This window comes from Nothobranchius furzeri, chromosome 13 (genome assembly GCF_043380555.1).
Source record: "Nothobranchius furzeri strain GRZ-AD chromosome 13, NfurGRZ-RIMD1, whole genome shotgun sequence".
Classification (NCBI taxonomy): Eukaryota; Metazoa; Chordata; class Actinopteri; order Cyprinodontiformes; family Nothobranchiidae; genus Nothobranchius; species Nothobranchius furzeri.
The window spans coordinates 60,117,458-60,125,872 of record NC_091753.1 but is presented as its reverse complement, the minus strand read 5'-3'; positions in this window follow the sequence as shown (position 1 = coordinate 60,125,872).

The following is an 8,415-nucleotide window of genomic DNA, read 5'->3' as shown; positions in this document are numbered from 1 at the left end:
CACACACACACACACACACACACACACACACACACACACACCTGTTTCCTCGCTAACCAGCTGGTTTAGTGGGTTTTGCTAAAGCAGAGGTTTGGGACTAGACTCCCGTTCTTTGGGGACTGTCTAGTTCTTTATGTTAGTAGATCCAGCCCCTGGCTGATGCGTTTTCTTTGGTTTAGAAAGAATAAAATATTTTTGGTTGCCTCTAGCTTGTTTCTCTTTTGCTACTTCATTCATCTTTTATGTTCTGGGTCAGAACCAGGATTCCTAGTCCGAGCCAAGTCCTGTAAAAAGGGACCCCAACAATGAGGCTTAAATGTTTCCATCTGAACACGACTGAAGCCATCGGGCCTTTGGCTCAAAGGAAATAAACGATCCAGATCTTAGAAAAACATCCAGGATGTCCTCACCTGTCCGGCCACAGGGGCCAAGAGAAAAACACCGTCCTTCTCCTGAACGCTCGCGTCTCTTCTGAGAAGTTTTATCAGCCTCAGGGCTGGTTCAGGTGGAGGTGATGGTGCTGAAGCCCAAAACACGTGAAGAATTGATCATCAGGTGCTGCTAAATTATTAAAGTCGAGGTTTCCATTATAAATTCAAAGTATGTAAACATTCAGTGTCATTTTTCTAGTTTAATCTGATCCATTTTTATTTTAGTTTTGCTGCAGAATTCAATGAAACCGACTCTTCTGAATCAAAAGTTGCACAACACTGACGCCTGGTGGCCACATGTTGGCACTGCACCAGCAGCTCTAGCTGGTTTAAACCGGATAAGGCGCAGATATTTACAGTTTATGCTGACTTTAAACAACTTCTTATGAAAACACAAACAAATCTGAAGTTTAGATTTAACATCGAGTCTATTTGAAACGTCTGATTTTGTGTCTGAACGACATTTTCCTCAGGTGAATTTTAAAATCCATGTTTTAGTTTCTAAATGAATGAAATTAAATGAAGACAGAAATAAAATGTTGTAGAAAGTTTTATAAGATGAGTAAAAGTTTTGTTGTTAGTTAAACCAACCTAACCCTTTTTCCAGGACTCAAACTCATTTCTGAATCAGAATCAACTTTACCGCCAATGGCCCGGCGTCCTGGGACCCCGTTTCCTCCCAGAGAGAGCAGCAGCCGTTTGGACAGGCACTCGATCGAAACACAGGAGAGAGAGAGGGGTGGGAGGGAGATCATGGGACTGAAGAGTTGTAGATCTCGCCGGGATAAGGCCACCAATCCGAAGGCAGGGGCAGGTCGGGTCTTCACAGCATCTGTCTGCATTCCTTCGTGGAGGTTTTTTCTTCTCGCAGCTCAAGGCTACCAGGGCGCCACATTCAGATAAGAAGAATTGTTTGGGTCAGGCAGAGATCATTTTCTCTCTGCCTTTCAGTTTTTAACTGATCATTTATTCTCTCACTAAATCCAATTTTTGCCCGTACTGTGCAGGGACCAAGTCTCCAAGGTCACATCCATCTTGTGCACTAACACCAGGATCGCAGCTAGAACCTCTAGCTTAACATTCACCTTGAGCAACGTCCCAGTCTGAGCAGTCTCCACACAGCTGAGACTTTCCATGGGTACGGGTTGCACTCCAATCGCCCACGACTTCCCAATTTTCCATAATACCAGAAATCCTCCCACTCCAAACTGAAGATATCCAGTTATTATCAGGCCGAAAATCCACACGTCTTTGATGTCCTCCACGGACAGCTTTAAAAGGCGTAATATTCCACTCATTCCAGGAATCCAATATATACCACCGGTGCGTTCCACCCGGACAAGCAGGAGCCCCCGGCTCTGTTCACTGTTGAAAAAATCTTGTCAATCACGTTGATTGACCAGTTGACCAAATGCACAATTTAATAAAAACTGAGTTTTCAGGAGGAATGTAGGAAGCGCTGTGAGGAATGCAGGAAGCGCTGTGAGGAATGTAGGAAGCAATGTGAGGAATGTAGGAAGCGCTGTGAGGAATGCAGGAAGCGCTGTGAGGAATGTAGGAAGCGCTGTGAGGAATGTAGGAAGCGCTGTGAGGAATGCAGGAAGCGCTGTGAGGAATGTAGGAAGCGCTGTGAGGAATGTAGGAAGCGCTGTGAGGAATGTAGGAAGCGCTGTGAGGAATGTAGGAAGCGCTGTGTGGAATGCGGGAAGCGCTGTGAGGAATGTAGGAAGCGCTGTGAGGAATGTAGGAAGCGCTGTGAGGAATGCAGGAAGCGCTGTGAGGAATGTAGGAAGCGCTGTGAGGAATGTAGGAAGCGCTGTGTGGAATGCGGGAAGCGCTGTGAGGAATGTAGGAAGCAATGTGAGGAATGTAGGAAGCGCTGTGAGGAATGTAGGAAGCGCTGTGAGGAATGCAGGAAGCGCTGTGAGGAATGCAGGAAGCGCTGTGAGGAATGTAGGAAGCAATGTGAGGAATGTAGGAAGCAATGTGAGGAATGTAGGAAGCGCTGTGAGGAATGCAGGAAGCGCTGTGAGGAATGTAGGAAGCAATGTGAGGAATGTAGGAAGCGCTGTGAGGAATGCAGGAAGCGCTGTGAGGAATGTAGGAAGCAATGTGAGGAATGTAGGAAGCAATGTGAGGAATGCAGGAAGCGCTGTGAGGAATGCAGGAAGCGCTGTGAGGAATGTAGGAAGCGCTGTGAGGAATGCAGGAAGCGCTGTGAGGAATGTAGGAAGCAATGTGAGGAATGTAGGAAGCGCTGTGAGGAATGCAGGAAGCGCTGTGAGGAATGTAGGAAGCGCTGTGAGGAATGCAGGAAGCGCTGTGAGGAATGTAGGAAGCAATGTGAGGAATGCAGGAAGCGCTGTGAGGAATGTAGGAAGCGCTGTGAGGAATGTAGGAAGCGATGTGTGGAATGCGGGAAGCGCTGTGAGGAATGCAGGAAGTGCTGTGAGGAATGTAGGAAGCGCTGTGAGGAATGTAGGAAGCGCTGTGAGGAATGCAGGAAGCGCTGTGAGGAATGCAGGAAGCGCTGTGAAAAATGCAGGAAGCGCTGTGAGGAATGCAGGAAGCACTGTGAGGAATGCAGGAAGCGCTGTGAGGAATGTAAGAAGCACTGTGAGGAATGTAGGAAGCGCTGTGAGGAATGCAGGAAGCGCTGTGAGAAATGCAGGAAGCACTGTGAGGAATGCGGGAAGCGCTGTGAGGAATGTAGGAAGCGCTGTGAAAAATGTAGGAAGCGCTGTGAGGAATGCCGGAAGCACTGTGAGGAATGCAGGAAGCGCTGTGAGGAATGCAGGAAGCGCTGTGAGGAATGTAGGAAGCGATGTGAGGAATGTAGGAAACGCTGTGAGGAATGCAGGAAGCGCTGTGTGGAATGCAGGAAGCGCTGTGAGGAATGCAGGAAGCGCTGTGAGGAATGTAAGAAGCACTGTGAGGAATGCGGGAAGCACTGTGAGGAATGTAGGAAACGCTGTGAGGAATGCAGGAAGCGCTGTGTGGAATGCAGGAAGCGCTGTGAGGAATGCAGGAAGCACTGTGAGGAATGTAAGAAGCACTGTGAGGAATGCGGGAAGCACTGTGAGGAATGTAGGAAGCGCTGTGAGGAATGTGAGAAGCACTGTGAGGAATGCAGGAAGCACTGTGAGGAATGTAGGAAGCGCTGTGAGGAATGTAGGAAGAGCTGTGAGGAATGCCGGAAGCGCTGTGAGGAATGCAGGAAGCGCTGTGAGGAATGTAGGAAGCGCTGTGAGGAATGTAGGAAATGCTGTGAGGAATGCAGGAAGCGCTGTGTGGAATGCAGGAAGCGCTGTGAGGAATGCAGGAAGCGCTGTGAGGAATGCAGGAAGCGCTGTGAGGAATGTAGGAAGCGATGTGAGGAATGTAGGAAACGCTGTGAGGAATGCAGGAAGCGCTGTGAGGAATGTAGGAAACGCTGTGAGGAATGTAGGAAGCGCTGTGAGGAACGCAGGAAGTGCTGTGAGGAATGCAGGAAGCGCTGTGAGGAATGTAGGAAGCGATGTGAGGAATGTAGGAAACGCTGTGAGGAATGTAGGAAGCGCTGTGAGGAACGCAGGAAGCGCTGTGAGGAACGCAGGAAGCGCTGTGATGACAGACAGGACAAGAGCCTCGGGGGGGGGGGAAAGATAAGGTGTCGTGGTCTCCGGGTGGCAGAAGAAGAGGATTTTTTTATTTTCCTCTCGCTGAAGGTTTTATTAGCGAAACAGCACAAGATTGACCTGCTAGTACAATTTTCGGTGGATTTAATGCTTTAAACTGTAGAATCGTCTGATAGTGGACTTCCTCCAACGCATGGTTTATAATTTAGATCAGAGGGTTCTGAAGGAGATGGAGACAAAGCTGCCAAAGTGAAAGTAGCCTTCCTGTGGACAACAAGGATGAAAAAAGGAAAAAGATAAATAAAAAATTAACTCCGTATCAGAAGAGTCTGTCGCACATGTGTCTGTTGTCACGTTCTCCACCCGCCAGCGTTCCTCCACATGGCAACCAAACACTTAAGACTCCAACTCCCAGCATCCCTTTCACCGGAACTTCCCCCACCTATCACCCCAAAAAGCTACATCAGGAAGTACTGTTCACTGGCTCAACACTCAGTGGTTGTCTACCGTGCCTAGAGTTTAGAGCCCTGCTCTTCAATGACCGAGCTTCCTCGCGCTCCAGTCGTACCGACATTCCTCTCTCGGTAAGTGAGTTCTGCTTACCTGATTCCAGGACGACTACACGGTCTCGTTGCCATTCGAGCCGTGTGCCATCGCTCCCAGAATAACGGCATGTTAGCCACTCCCAACGCTAGCATCTCCACGTTTGGGTCGACGAACACGCTACATTACAAGCCATCATCGCAGAATGACGGAGTCCAAAGTCGACCCAACGGAGTTTGAGCACATGTGGCAGGAACTGAACAACCTGCGTGTGCTGTGGATCACCAGGCCACAAAGCTTGAGACGGTTCTCAAGTTAACCACTGCACAGCGTCGACCCCCGCTCTCCTGCAAACTTGGAACCAAAACTTAGCCTTCCGGACTTATGGGATGCATTAAAGGGTCTCCTGACGGCCGGTGTGCCACCCTGGCCATGAACGTCAAGCGCCAGCCAGACCGCTACGCCATTTCTCGATGCCGGGTAGCCCTCCGCACCCCCCTGCTCACTGGACGTGCCCAAGAGTACAACCTTAACCCTAACCCAATGTACAGCAACTAGCCAGCGCATGTAATGATTCCATCCTCTTTGTTAAAGAGCTCCGTAAAACATTCAGCCCTCCTAGCAGTGAGATCGGAGCCGAGACACAACTCCTTCCATCAGCATATCTGTATAGGCAGGAGAGTCTAGGACCGCGCTTAGTCAGTCTCAGGGCCACAAATAGCCCACAGGCCACACTTTTAACACCCCGGAGTTACATGCTTCATTTCAAACATCTGATTCTTGATCATTAATGCTTATTGTTATATGAAATGAATGAAAAATTAGCCTGGAAATACGAGGATCTAAAGCACTTCCTGTTTGTTTGTGCAAGCTGCAGCAGAAACAAACTGCAGCTTTTCTCCTGATCTTAGATCAATAATCTGTGAAAGTGCTGATTCAGTCGATTCCCTGTGTTCAGATTCACCGTGCTGCTTCGTGTCCCTTGTTGTGCACCAAGGAGACCCTGAGGTGGAGGAATCATCAGCCCACAGATTGATCTGAATGAGCAGAACTTTAATGGAAGTTATTGCCTGCTGCCTCGTTTCATGAACAGACTGCAGGCTAAAACAGCTGAGGCTGCAGTTTCATGTCTTTGGGTGGAGCTGCAGCTGCAGGAGGAGGTCTTCTCCACAGCTGAGCAGCTGCTAGACCAGCTCGATGGAACAGACAAGAGTTCCTTCATCATCCACCAGTTGTCTCGCTGCCAATGATGACTTTAACAGCAGCTCAGGTGTGAAGAGGATTGAGAGAACGCAGAGTAGAAACCACCGTTGACTCACGAAAGCCGACGTTTATCACCTCAGACAGAAACACAACTCCGGTTGAATCTGAGGGAAAGAACGTCTCAGGTGTTCGGATGGAGAGGAGGAAGTGAATTTAAAGAATTCCGCCAGCTAATGGACTCATCAGGTGTTTCAGGTCTTTAACTCATGCTGCTAAAATCTGATGTTTTATTCATTTATATTCAAAACAACTTTGACTTATTGATGCATTTTATAGCATTTCAATGCATTTACTCACTCGTCTCCACCTGGATTTACCTAAGCAGACAGGTAGGAGCCTCCTATTGGATAATTACTGCATCCAACAACTTATTTAAGCCAACTGGTGCAGCAAGCTGCTTCTCATTTCTTCAACAACCAGGTGGAAAGACACATCTGGTGGTGGAGAAGATGTTAGTCTGTGTGAGAAGGGTCCGATCATCGGCATCAAGCAGAGAAAACATCTAAACGACTAAAACTGGGTTCAGAACTGTCCAACGCTTCATAGAAACTGGTCTGATGAGTCCAGATGGACCCTGGTCCAGAGTGATGGTGCATCAAAGGGTTCAGATGAAGGCAGTTGGACTTCTTTGGTTTCTTGAAGACGTTTCAATTCTCATCAGAGGAACTTTGTCAATTCTAACTGGAATATGGGAGAGTCAAGCTTATAAGCTGTAGCTGTCTGTTGTTATTTAACGAGCAGAAACTACTCTGAGTACCCCTCCTCTCCATCCCCTGATGAGTCGTTGTATTGATTAGAAGCAGGAAGGTGTGAGCTAGACTGAAGCTGCTTAGGAATGAGATCCAAAGCTGCATTATAGGTACTGAAACGTATCTGTCCACAGAATATTTACCCAGAAGTCTTTGGGGGCTTTATCAAAGACGTGCTGCAGGGTTTTGGATAATAAATGATAGATGACATGTGGAGTTAGCGTGTTCTCCTCATGCATGTGTGGCGTTAGCGTGTTCTCCTCATACATCTGTGGCGTTAGCGTGTTCTCCTCATGCATGTGTAGTGTTAGCGTGTTCTCCTTATGCATGTGTGGCGTTAGCGTGTTCTCCTTATGCATGTGTGGCGTTAGCGTGATCTCCTCATGCATGTGTAGTGTTAGCGTGTTCTCCTCTCGCATGTGTGGCGTTAGCGTGTTCTCCTCTCGCATGTGTGGCATTAGCATGTTCTCCTCTTGCATGTGTGGCATTAGCATGTTCTCCTCTTGCATGTGTGACGTTAGCGTGTTCTCCTCTTGCAAGTGTGGCAGTAGCGTGTTCTCCTCTTGCATGTGTGGCATTAGCGTGTTCTCCTCATGCATGTGTAGTGTTAGCGTGTTCTCCTTATGCATGTATGGCGTTAGCGTGTTCTCCTCTTGCAAGTGTGGCAGTAGCGTGTTCTCCTCTTGCATGTGTGGCGTTAGCGTGTTCTCCTCATGCATGTGTAGTGTTAGCGTGTTCTCCTTATGCATGTGTAGTGTTAGCGTGTTCTCCTCATGCATGTGTAGTGTTAGCGTGTTCTCCTTATGCATGTGTGGCGTTAGCGTGTTCTCCTCTTGCAAGTGTGGCAGTAGAGTGTTCTCCTCTTGCATGTGTGGCATTAGTGTGTTCTCCTCATGCATGTGTAGTGTTAGCGTGTTCTCCTTATGCATGTGTGGCGTTAGCGTGTTCTCCTTATGCATGTGTGGCGTTAGTGTGTTCTCCTCATGCATGTGTAGTGTTAGCGTGTTCTCCTTATGCATGTGTGGCGTTAGCGTGATCTCCTCATGCATGTGTGGCGTTAGCGTGTTCTCCTCTCGCATGTGTGGCGTTAGCGTGTTCTCCTCTCGCATGTGTGGCATTAGCATGTTCTCCTCTTGCATGTGTGGCGTTAGCGTGTTCTCCTCTTGCAAGTGTGGCAGTAGCGTGTTCTCCTCTTGCATGTGTGGCATTAGCGTGTTCTCCTCTCGCATGTGTGGCGTTAGCGTGTTCTCTACATGCATGTGTGGCATTAGAGTGATCTCCTCATGCATGTGTGGCGTTAGCGTGTTCTCCTCACGCATGTGTGGCATTAGCGTGTTCTCCTCTCGCATGTGTGGCGTTAGCGTGTCCTCTACATGCATGTGTGGCGTTAGCGTGTTCTCCTCTCGCATGTGTGGCATTAGCGTGTTCTCCTCTCGCATGTGTGGCATTAGCGTGTTCTCCTCTCGCATGTGTGGCATTAGTGTGTTCTCCTCACGCAAGTGTGACGTTAGCGTGTTCTCCTCTTGCAAGTGTGGCGTTAGCGTGTTCTCCTCTTGCAAGTGTGTCGTTAGCGTGTTCTCCTCATGCATGTGTGGTGTTAGCGTGTTTTCATGCATGTGTGGTGTTAACGTGTTCTCCTAATGCATGTGTGGCATTAGCGTGTTCTCCTCATGCATGTGTGGCGTTAGCGTGTTCGCCTCTCGCATGTGTGGCGTTAGTGTGTTCTCTACATGCATGTTTGGCGTTAGCGTGTTCTCCTCTTGCATGTGTGGCATTAGCGTGTTCTCCTCATGCATGTGTGGTGTTAGCGTG